This window comes from Dermacentor variabilis, chromosome 5 (genome assembly GCF_050947875.1).
Source record: "Dermacentor variabilis isolate Ectoservices chromosome 5, ASM5094787v1, whole genome shotgun sequence".
Taxonomy (NCBI): domain Eukaryota; kingdom Metazoa; phylum Arthropoda; class Arachnida; order Ixodida; family Ixodidae; genus Dermacentor; species Dermacentor variabilis.
The window spans coordinates 103836343-103849390 of record NC_134572.1 but is presented as its reverse complement, the minus strand read 5'-3'; the positions used below and the strand labels follow the sequence as shown (position 1 = coordinate 103849390).

Here is a 13048-nt window from a genome sequence, read left to right as displayed (position 1 = left end):
TGAGCTTGTTCAGAGGTGTGATGAAATGTTACCATAAGTCGCATAATGCTTCTAGCACTTCGGAAGGTAATTCTTAAGATAATTTCAGTTTATAGCAAAACTTTCTTTGCAGACCCTTCCAGACTTTGGTGACCGTGGCTGCTGCTTCCAATGTCTTGCCAAATAGGTTGCTTATAAAACAGTACTCGTATAAGGAATCTGCTCATATATAGCCATATGCGGTCACCCTACAGATGTGTCAGTGAGAGACTGTTTTCTATGGAATTACACAGCAAGACGACAAATGGTACCTCTGTGCAACAAATATACGCCATCAAGTGTGTAATTACTCCATTTATTGAAGCAAAGATTCCTATGCCTTCTTTTTCTAGGATATGGCACATCTGCCCGACTGAAACCTTGCCGAGGTAGTGCAGAGTAGAGAGGCCTGACTGGCAACAGTGTCATAGCAAAGTGGACCAATCTTGGAGATTAATGTGCGGTCCCATGGTGGGGGGGGGGGGGAGGTCTCCGCATGCTACCTGATAGGCACATACGGTAATTGCTGCACTGGAAAACACTGTGCAGATGATCAGTTGTAATGCAATTTTCACATAGATCCTGGTATGTGCGTTGGATCTGCATAATTTTTATTGGACTTATTTTGCTAGTGTTCCTTATGTCCCAGCGCTCCAGCATATTGGAGTTGCATAATTTAAGAGAGACTTGTTGCCAGATAATGCCGCAGCCACTGCACCAAGTTTGGTTGGAAGTTCATTATCAAGAACGATCTGATACCATAAATCTGAACAATGCGGCTGCCGTCACAGTTTGTGTGCGGTGTGAGAAGGTGTACTAGGGAGCGCAGAACTAACTTTCGCTCTAAGGTCTGTTTTAATGCTATGACTCTAGCCATCTATTCCCCACTACTCCCCAATTTAGTAGATCTATTGTACTGTACATTTGAGCAATTAAAATAAGTCGCAGTTTCGCCCGAAAGGCGAAGCATAGATTGCGATACCAAATTAGTAGACAGCTATGCGAAGTAAACATAGTACCTTTATCGGCCATATAAACTCGTAAACATTCGCTTACCAACTAAATTAACAAGCATGGTGTTGCGCGCACCGGCAAACACGCCTCACTCGGTGAGCGCGGACACGCTGGCGTGAGGAAGAACGGCAGCAGCAGTGAGCGAATTTGCCTTGCTGCCTCTTGCTTCAACGCGAACTATGCGGCGAGAACGCGGCGCACATGAAGCTATGAGCCCCCGGCCAACCTAGACTTTGTGCTCGTCGCGCATCGCTTTCAATATAGGGCCCGAGCAGACGCGCAATACGCAGCTGCCGCCAGAGCTGCAGTCCCCTCTCTCTCCTCCCCCGGTGCCTTGCGTGTGACAGAACACGGCGCGCTTCCTCCCCGCTTTCCTCCCTCGCGCGCGCGAGATTGAGCAGCCATCGTTGGCTCACTCTCGCGCGCTTTCATTCACACATACAGCATACGGCACGCGGCGACGATGCTATGGCCCTTGGACTATGTACAGTACGTCACGGCGATGACAGGAATGCGCCTGGAGTGTACATACAATTGCTATTGCACTAAGTAGCACGATAAGGTATCCCAAAGTTGAAAGCTATCAGGGGCACACCCTATATATATGTAAGTTTAAATTTTAACATTTAGCGGTCAGTTACTTAGAGACATTATACATAATTTAAACAATATGCAATGAAGTATAGGACTATGCAGAAAAACCATTAGCAATATGAAATAGTTAAGAAAAAATAGAATGAAAACAAACTAAACTAACATTTCACTGGGAGAATAAGATACACGCCATCAACCAGGCATATTTTCGAACAATTTTTTTTATTAGAGATGAAAGTGAATGCAACGAGGAACGCGATATAATTGCACATGTGTGCTATGCTAGTTTGATTTCCCTACCAAACAAAAAGAAGTCGCGGTTTCTCCCGAAAGCGAAGCATCGATTGCGATATCAAATTATTGGACAGCTATACGAAGTGAGGATAGTAGTTTAATCGGCCGTATAAACTTGTAAACTTAGGCATACCAACTAAATTAACAAGCATTGCGTCACCCGCGCACACAAACAAATACATCTCACTCAATCGCCGCGGAAACTGGCTGTCAAGACATGGCGTGAGGAACGGCGGCAGCAGCTGCCTGCTGTCTGTCGCTTCCACGCAAAGTGAGCGCCGAGAACACACAGCACACACAAAGCTATAGTATACGAGCCACCACCACCCAACGCAGATCGCTCTCAAGATAGGGCTGCGCGACCGCACGCAGCCGCCACATGCGCAGTTTCAGCCGGAGTACGACTTGGTAGAACGCCGTCTCTCCCCCCTCCCCCCCCCCCCGGTACCTCGCAACGTTGGGTCCCTCGACCGCGACGAAAGACTGCGCGCTTCCTCCCCGCTTTCGCCTATTTCACGCGAGCGAGATTGAGCAGCGATCTCCCCTCTCACGCTTTCACTCACGCATACAGCGTAGGGTGCGTAGCGACGGTGTTATCGCCCTTGGACTTTATGTGGAACCTCACGGCGACGCCGATGGCAGAAATGCGCTTGGAGTGTACATATAATTGCCATCACAGTATAAGGTGGTTTACTTCCCAAAGTTCTAGCTTTTGAGAGTGGTAGGTTTTGTCACTCTTCAAATCTGGTTTTGTTGGTACTGATAAAATTTTCAACAGTCACCTCTTTGTGTAGAAGACGAAAAATGAACATTGATACATTATGACAAAACAACTCGTAGAGAAGAAGGTTGCTTAAATTTTTATAAATGGGCTGAATGTTATAAGCTTTGCAATCTGCTTTTGTAAGTGTCAAACGGGCTTGACGTGTGCATGTGCTGTATATGTTGCCTTAGGATGACACTCAGTAAGAAAGATGAGTGAATGTAAGCGTAATATAGTGATAAAAGAATGTGAGGCTGGAAGTAGGAACGTGCGTTAATAACTACACGAATTCCAAAAGAAACATTTTGAAGCTATGATCTGATCTGATGACATGAAGATCAGAGTTTAAGTGCCTATCAAGGGTTACACCAAGAAACTTTTCACTGCTAGACAAAAGTAGAACATGATTCTCAAGTGAAACTGCTAAATTAGAGCTTATACGTAATTGGAGAGAATGGAATACTATAAATGTGGTCTTAGAAGAATTAATATGCAGCACGTTTGCTTTAAACCAGGAGAGGACATGATGAAGATCGCTGTTAGATTTTTCTTGAAAAGAATTGTGAAATTTATCAGCAGCGAAAATGGTAGTATCATCAGCATATAAAAGACAATTAGGATTGCAAAGTACTGTGGGCAGATTATTAATAATGAGAAAAAGGAAGAGTAGAGGTCCAAGGATAGACTGCTGTGGTACCCAATTGATTATTGTTATTTATTTATTTTTGCTGAAGGCCGATAATTGTTAGTTTCAACAATTTATGACCAATTACTAATGTACTTGCTAATGAACTGTAAAGGTGGACTAAATTTTAGTTTGTGTAACGTGGTTAATGGATGGTGTCGAATGCTTCTCGTCAAATTTTCATTCGAATTCGTTTGCCTTTCCCAGGAATTCTAGCTTAACTGCATCCTTATTTAATGAGGCGTTGGTCTGGGCGAGTTGGAATTGCGAATCCATGTTGTCTTTTAATGCATAACGTGCACATCGGGACAAAAAATGACTGCAATGTAAACAGCGCTGTCAAAAAATAACCAGGACATAGATGGAGTGCTTTATATTCTAGTCATTTTTTTTAGCTCGCCTATTTAATATGCCGTTTCTCCATGTACTCTCCATCTACTTTCTCCAACATACTTTCGTCCTTCGTCGTCCACACTGTTAACGTAGTCTCTAATGGTTAGTTTTGTGACACAGTTGCTGATTTTCCCCATTATGATGCATAGTTTTTCTGAAGTTTCCAATGGTCTTTTTATAGTCCCTTCTCATGAGAATGCAAAAGGCAGGTCTGTTAGATTAGATCTGCATTCGCTGAGGTCTTCATTCGCAATCGTGAGCGGTGGCGGGTGCCAGGACGAAGGGCGAGCACGCGAGGACGAGCCGAGATTGCTGGCAGCTTCGTGCGTGCTGCGTTCACGCGTTCCGAATGGTGCGACTTGGGAGGTGCGCGGCACAGTTGAAACGGGAAAGTGAGCAGTGGCGTGAAACGTTCGCTTTGGGACACGCTTTCCGCTGCCGGTGCTTATCACGCCAGTGTTGTGATCAGAGTTGCAGATTGGCGACTCCGGAGTTGGAATGATTCTGGAATCATTCCACATTTGTGAATACTCGTGATGCAATGTGATAATGGAATGATGACACCATTCTGGCAGGTAGAGTGGGAATGGGAGCCCTAGATCTAGCATTGAGTTGGAATGCGAACTCCTGGAGCGCTAAATGTTGATTTTAAGCGAAACTACAAAATCAGTAAATTTGACAGTTACAATAGACTAGACTTGTTCAATGCAATTGCATTTCTAAGTATTTATTCAATACGGCTCTTTCAGTATCTACTTATATAAGTGACTACATACTTATGCCGCTATAGTTATAAACAACATGGTATTCTACACTTCTGATGACGCGGAAACGTTTCTTCGTTACACTGCTGAAGCATTTAAATATAGCAACATTTAGTTAGAGTTAACTGCTTAACTTTTTGATAAGGAGTAAAGTTTGTTAACTCCTTATTCTTAGGAAACTCCTTAACATTTAGTTAAGGAGTCAAATTGCAAATAATCATCCGGTTTGGCAAGCACATGCTTGACCTACGACAAAGAGCTGTGGGCCAAAAATGGTCACCTCTCAAAAACAGTTGCATCCTGGGCGATTCCACAGCGATTTGTAAAATGCGCCATGTTTTTTTTTTTTTTTCGTCCACTGTCAACTATCGATTGCGCGGTTGCAGCGCTAAGCCTTGCTATCGCTTTCCGTGCTTCGTCCTCGGGACGGAACTACCTTTAGAGCGAAAGCTTTACTACGCCATGTCTCGCAAGGTCATTCGTCGCGTCGCAGTGACCTTGAGCCGCCGGAGGGCAAGTGTGGCCAGGTGTGACGTCACGTCACGAAGAGGCGTCGCAGCTGCGGTACCACGTGACTATAGGCGAGGGTTTAAGTATAAACCCCATGCAAGCGATCTTGCACGCGACAGCGACAAGTGACGCGACGGAGATGGCTGTCGCGTTCGCTCGTCGCCTATACAAGTCGTACCCCATGCGAGCGATACACGAGCGATGACTTCGAGCGACGTCTCCCCAGTGTTGCCGGTATGAGGGCAGCAATACAGGTGCCGTAACTAGCGCAACGCGTGCGTTATTAACTTAAGTCGATGTGTTTTACTGTAAAAATCAGCATAAAATATTTCTGAAGGTCTTGCAGCAGGTTCTTATCCTTGCACGTATAAAAATTCAATCGTTTGCTCGTTCCGTTTGACAATCGGAAGTACTTGAGTTATGTACATCCAGCTCCGGCTTCGCGCTATTGGCTAGTCGCTCGTAGCACTTCCGGGCGATGAGCGACGAATTCTATAGATTTGCAGAACCGAGCGATCGTGCGACAAGACCGAGCGATGTGTTCACGCGACGGCCCGATCCGTCGCTCGAAGCCGTCGTTCGTCACTGTTGCGCACAAAATCGCGCTCATGGGGTTTAGCCTCTAACGGCTGCTTCGCCGGCGCTTGGTCGCTCAGTCTCGCTATGGATGGCGCGCCGACTGGGCCGTCTGTGCGTGCGCTTCAGCACAAGCGACAGTATGAATGCAATCATCCAGTAGATATAACTAGACGGCAGGCTGCGAAATCTCAAGCAAAGGCAGAGCTGGCCGCTGAAATACCAGAGCAAAGGGAGGCCAGATTAGCACATTATAGAGACGCTACCAAACGCGGAAGCGTGCCAAGATCGATGCTACTGCAACCGGCGCCATCGTTCAGCAACACGAACAACAAGAAGCAGACAAAGCCGTGGATACAAGCAACAGATCCCACAGCGAATGTTTGATGAACCACACCTTTCGGCTGGCGGAAAGCTCGACTGCTACGTTCAGGTCTCACCGCGACTTCACGGACAACCCGTTCGGCAGCCTGTGTAACGTGTGTGAAAGACTGCGGCCTAACTTTCAAGAAACACTATGTGCATGCATAGTCTTTGCAAAACTAAGCCAAACAGACCTTTCGCTAGTGATAACTAGGTTTACAAGAGTTAAACCTCAGCAATTTTTTTTTGTTTTCTTTTTTTGTTAGACATTCTGCGCAATGGCCACTGCACTTCTACAACGAAGCCGCTATGAGGAAGCTTTAGCTCAGCGCTAACTCTGTTACAGATAAGGTCTTGTGAGACAACCGGTGGTCTAAACTTACTTTTTTGTATTTGATAGAGAAAGTTATATTCTAGCAAATGGATCATATTTTTTATTGAACCCAGACCGGGTACAGAAGCATACTAGGCATGTTTAATGGATATTCCTGTTCGGACGTTGGGGACGTCATAAGGATGTACTAAAATGATTCTAAAAGCTCTAATTGAAACACTGAAATAGGACCTATGAACGCCCCAGCTATGACTTTTTTTTCGGTGTCGTTGAGACATTATTCGGAAGTCGAATCCCGGCGTAGGACTTATTATGGATGTTATTACTAACTTAGTTGTTGATGCTACACTGTGGCTTGGTTCTTGAGCTACGCTAAGCAAAGGGCCTCGAGCGCCCAGTCGCGCGGCAATTTTGCGTGCATTTGTGGGCTTCTTTCCCGCTCGAAAAAAAAACACTTTTATTTAGCTTTACAATTGTCTCATTAACACGGTTCATCTAATTCACTTAGTTAATTAAGACTAATTATCTAATCAGGTGGAATGAAAAAATTGAGTATCTCCAAGCGACCTGCAAACAACATTACCTTTGTTGTGTCTAGCTACGTGACACTTCAATATTTTTGAGCTCTGGCTAAAGTTAGCTGGGACAATCAGCCAACATGCCGTGATACCAAGAGGTCTCATAATGCGACGACATGGGTTCGTATCGTGCCTGCAACTAGTTGTTTTTTTATCCACTTTCATTTCATTTATTTATCATTTCTTCAGTTAAAATCTACAAATAACTTACCTTATACTGCTCTTGGTGTCATTGCCAAGGCTTATTATGATTGTGGATTGCGAGTACTAAAAATCGGGCCCCTCGCTTTCCTCACTTGCCGTTTATATATAATATATAATATATAATATATATATACATATATATATATATATATATATATATATATATATATATATATATATATATATATATATATATATATATATATATATGCATGTATCTGCATCAAGCGGAGGGGCGATGAGCACGCCACTTTTTGCTAAGGTGGTAGACTAACCCGTTGGTCATTTATTGTAAAAGGGACGTAGTCGTGACTACATGAGAAAACGCCAAAAGCGGCATACCAGAGCGCTCGTGTTTGTCTCCTTTGGTGATAATGATGACCTTTATGGGTTTTGCACATACCCATTGACGGGGATTGGCCAAAAGTCGGGCAGACTTTACATATGTGTTCAGGTAATAAATTTAAAAAATCTATAATTTTGATGAATAAATTGAAGCGAGAGAATTTCAAAACGATTCAGTGGACAGTCATTAAAAAAAAGTGTATATAACATAAATGAGGCAATAAAGGAGGAATGAAATGAATAATATGGTCAACAATGAAATCGGTTTGATTCAATAATGAATTCTTCTATGGCGATACATGCATTCCTGTGCGAGTGCCCAAGCCCAAACGCTCCGAAAGGTAGCAGTACCGGAGCGTTCTATGGCAGGCCGAGCTCTCGCACTGTAATTTCCAAAGTCCTTTTTCTCAGGTAGGAGAAACGCCGGCATTCCAATAAGCAGTGTTTAATCGTTTCTAATGAGTTGCAATAATGGCACAAAGGGGAAATTGCCAAACCAGATCAGTGCATGTATAAATTTGTGGGTTGGACTCGACAACGCAGTCTCGTTAATGTCACTTCTGTCTGTCTACGTTTGCAAAGGGCAAGCACACGACCGCTGATAGAAGCCTTGGCCAAGCTGTCTGACGCTTCGTTCATAAATATGCCTTTGTTCCCAGGTACCCACACTAAACGTGAACTCCGCAAATGACTTGGAGCCACTGAGTACAAAGTGTTTAATATATGTGACTCGCCGCGAGCAGTAAGTGAAATGCACAGCAATAAAGAGTCTGTGATTATTACTGTGGTTGTCCTAGCTGGAAGCTTGTAGCTTACGCAAAGCTAGGACAACAGCCACGAATTCCGCTGGAAATATTGGAGTGAAGTCGGGAAGCCGAACAGGAAAAGACCAATCCAGTGATGATAAAAAAATTCCAACCCCGGCCTTTCCCTCACTACGCGAATCACCTGTTGCTGTAATTACGTTTGTGTGGAGCTGATTCAAGGGATCCTGGACTAAGCCGTTTAGAATTTGCGAGGGAAGGTGCTTTGCATAGTTTGGGTATATGTCCATTATAAGTAATAACCAATGAATTTGAGATGCTGTTTACCGTTATTACATCATCTATATATACATCTAACGGACTCAATAACGATTGTACTATAATCACTTGCGGCGTGTGAAACCGAGGCCATGAGACTCGAAAAAATTGGGCTGGTCGGTTGATAAAGATTGAATAGGACCTTCTTAGTGGGGATTCATAGAGCCTTATGAATGTTTCAACGGTGACTATTTTAAATCTCATTTCAAGAGAAGGTATTCGTGATTACTTGTACAGCACAGCGTTTACTACAAGCTTTAGTAACCCCAGACATAAGCGAAGCGCGCTTCCCGTTCCAGCAAAATTATAGTGGACGTAGCTTATAAGCAGAGGCGCCTGATAATAACACACAACCGAACTCTAGTATAGGTCGGATATACATGCGGTAAATCATTATGAGTGCGCCTCTGCGCATTCCCCATCGATTATTGCTTATCCTTCTTAATATACCCATTGCGCGGGAAGCTTTCGAAGTTATATGTTCAACATGATGACGCCACTTAAGATTTCCATCATAAATAATTCCAGGGTTCTTGACTTTTTCCGCTTGCGGTATAATGGAATGGCGGTATTAAAGGGATGTGATAACTTGGTGTTGTAGATGGAAAGACAAGAACGGCACTCTTATATACATTAGGGGACAAACGGTTACTGTCCAGCCATCCTTCTAGCTCGCATAAGTATTCCTGTAAGCACTCGTAAAGTGACTGAATATCAATTGCCGAAGCAAGAAACGCTATATAATCAGCGCAAACGCACGTGCTTACATTCTGATGATAAGGAATGGAGCTGAGTAAAATGTTGAACAAAAACATTAAATAAAATAAACATAAATAAGATTGCGCCTTGGGGAACCCCGCGCGTTTACATTTTCCCGATGAAATTCCACTTTGTGCAAAGTAAAACTCCCTGCCCTGCAAGAACTCGGCCGGGCACGTTACGAAGTATTCAGGTCCTCCAATATCCTGCATTCTCTTTATTAATATAGGCTATTCAACACTATCGTGTGCTTTAGAAATGTCTAGTGTAACTAGAGCTGCACATTGTTTTTGGTAACGAACCAACTGAATTCGGCTCTCTAGGTCGACGTGTGCGCACCAATTTGATATCCCTGGTCTAAATCCAATTTGGCAGGAGCTCAATAATTCTCTTGTGGTCCCAAACTTAATCATACATGCGCCTAATGATCTTTCTATTAATTTTACAAAATTTGATGTTAGAGAAATAGACCGAATATTGTCTACAACATACCGTTTGGTTTGGCCTTTCAGGAGTGTAATCCCCTTCGCGATTCTCCTCGCAGGAGGGATCCGGGCATATTGTATAGAGTAATTTACGGCATCTAACAAGCCCTTAGGAGCGACGTCAAAGAGAAGTTTAATAATCTTATTTGTGAGTCCATCGAGACCTGGGGCTGCAGCTGGTAAACATTAAACTGCTTGGGACAATTCTGACATAGAAATGTCTTCGAAATATTCTGATGTGGCCTATCTCTGAAGAGAGAAGGGAAAAGAGGTAGCGAATCGGGTCTCCAACCCTCTCGCAATTACATCTAGAGAGTCAGCTTTTCACCTGTGGTTAAAACTATTGACTCCAAGTTTAAGGGGTTCGGCATAATTTTTTTGGGATCTTAAGAACCGAAATAATCCACGCTTATTATTTGATTTTGAAAGGAATTTGAAATGACGGACATTGTAGTAATCTTTTTCCTTAGATACCGTTCTTTTAAACATTCAAGGAATAAATTTATAGTTGCTTCAGTTTTTCGGAAACTGGCTATGCATGAGTTGTTTCCATGCAGCTTCACATCGCTTTTAGTCCCGCGAGCAGTCATCGTTCCACCAGTTTGTAGAAGCAGTGTCTTTGCGTGCTTTCAACTGGAACTCTGACCTTTTGCGCGAAGTATCTAACATTGAGCAAATATCATCAGCATTCAATGAATAATTTTCAATTGATTTGAAAGTGGTCTGCAAGCATCTTTTTAAATGTATGGTAGTTCACAAAAGAGTGGATTCGAGCCTCCATGGTAGACTGCGGACCTACCACTTCAAACACAACTCTAAAATGATCACTATTTTTCCCAACATCCGCCGTTTCACATGCGGACCTGGATATGGAAGGACCTGGACCCGGAAAGTAAGATCAAGCACAGATCTAAACTGTCCGCGAATAGATGTAACTGCACCCGAATTTTGACACGATAAGTTATTAGTTGTTGCCCACTCCCATAGGCGCTTTCCACACTGGTCTGATCGGTATCCCCATACTGTCTCTTTACCGCATTTTGCCAAAATTCAGTCTAGTGAGTGCGTATCCGGCACACCCGAAGGAAAGTATATATTGACCAACGAGAAAGGGCTACTGCCAGGGAGAATCATTTCTACTGTTAGAATTCCATATTCTGGAGACATCGTCTGGAATGATATATTCGCCCTGTGGCAAAACTCGCTTGAGACCATAATTAACAAGCCCCCACCTCTAGACGGGTAATCTAGGCGAAAGGATCTAAAATTGCGCAAACAAAATAGTTTTTTTTCAGGTGATAACCAAGTTTCCTGCAGTAAAATTACATCTAGATAAATTTGAGAAGATAGAACGTTTAAATCAGTAGAAGCAGCGATTATTGATCTGCAGTTCCGCTGCAGCACCCTCACCTACCTTCCAGTGATGAGAGAACCGCATAGGCAACAGCCTCCTCCAAAATATTACATTTCAGGTTTACTTCAGGGAGGATTTTCCTAGATTTACCGAGTATGAAGAGTAGCCTCCAGGGGAGAACACCTCCTTTTTGCGCCCTCACGCCCATTTCCATGTTTGAGGTATCCTGATAACCAGAGTTGTTTGGGCCAGTAGTGACCTTAATTGAGTAACCTGGAACAGGCCTGACTTGCTTTATGTGAGCTGGGGACGCAATTTCCCCATCTTCCTGAGAGTGGGGTCAACTGGCATTCATGTCAGAGTTTATTGGCTGAGCAGTAGCCGTCGGTAATAATTGTGCTAACTGTGAGGATACCAATCCACTAAAGCATTCCGTGACACTTTCTACAATGCGCTCCATAATTTTAGCCATAGACTCTTCAGTAGCTTGTGCGATTACTTCTGACAGGCTTTCCATCAACGACAGCCTGGTGTCGTGCTGTCACACTCGCATAACCATGGGCTCTTTCCTTTACCGCCGCAATGGCCTCTCGTCGTGGGCAACGCCTTTTGTCCATAACTTAGACTATTTGAACTTCCTTAGCCCTATCAGGGCAGTTTGAGCAGTCAGCCTTGTGGGCTCCACCGCAGAGGCAGCACGAGTCCGATTGAGCCTATAGCAGTCAATAATGGAATGGCTCCCGCCGCAGGAGCTACAACGAAGGCTGGATTTACAACCATCCATGCTATGACCATAGCGCCAACGATTGCGACATTGTAATGGACGTGAGGCAAGCGGGTCCACTCTGAAGATTAGGGGCCAGAAATTTATCTCAGTAGGGCAAGATGTACCTGCGAACGTGGAAATTACTGACTCGGTAGAGAACGTGTATTGTCCACCATTCTGTTGCACCGGTGAACAGCAATTGCCCTAGCCGCGGAGAGCTTTTCTAGAGTCTCTGCTGGACTTAAATTGGAGTCCGCACCATGAACTATTTCTTTAGTGCAAAAAGATGCGAGGTGATGAAGGCACTCGCTTGCATAGATCCAAATGATGAGCACTTAAGTAGGTCATACACGCACGCCTGGTCTGACGAACGGCAAACAATCCCACCTCTGCCAAACTGTCGTACATCAGCGATGTGCAAGTAGTGATGCGTGGCCGCCTGAAGTTCCGCATGTACTGCCTTCGGGTTGTTGAGCCGGATGGCTCCTCCAGGAAAATTTAAGGCACAAGCGCCATAGGAATGCTGCACATCCCACTACGAAAGAGAGCTTCAAGTGGTCTTCATTTGATCAGGTGGTAGGGAGGCCGACCAAGGCGGAGATCGCCCCGGGCCGTCCCCTAGAGAATGTTTCGACATTTGTGGCACTATCTCCGTGTCAAACAACCTTCTCTGAAAACACGACTTGGCACCTACAAAGCTGGATTAAATCCGCCCGACACTTAGCCAAAGCCCCAAGAGCTTACTCTTGCTATCCAAATTGCCTGCTCTTCTTCTCTTTTAGTGACCACAAGTGCTCTGCTTTTACAACGTCTTCTTTCTTTCTTCGTGTGTGTGTGTGTCGCTGCGCGCGCGCGCAGCGATATTGGTCGAGGCATATATGGTTGGACGAGGACAGAAGGTCCTCGACATTGTCCCGGACTGCACTCTTCAAGGCACCGCTGCCTGTCAAAAGTGGGGCTATACCCGAGCCGCCCGTGCACCTGAGTACCATTTGTAGGTATATGGTCCCCACCATAGATCCTTGTTAGTTTTCATCGTACTAACCAACCACACATGTATACATAACTTATACGCACCAAACGTTCTATGCCGCAGAGCAAACTTTCAAGAAAAAAAAGGGAAATATGGTTATAACATGAGAAACTACAAATTCCTGTTAAGCAATC

General features: G+C 44.3%; 1 protein-coding gene across 2 annotated transcripts in view; it reads left to right on the top strand.

Annotated features, from left to right (window-relative positions):
* Window positions 1–13048, top strand: part of LOC142583006 (solute carrier family 2, facilitated glucose transporter member 8-like) — a 66656-nt gene that overhangs the window by 15678 nt on the left and 37930 nt on the right. The gene's annotated exons all lie outside the window — the stretch shown is intronic.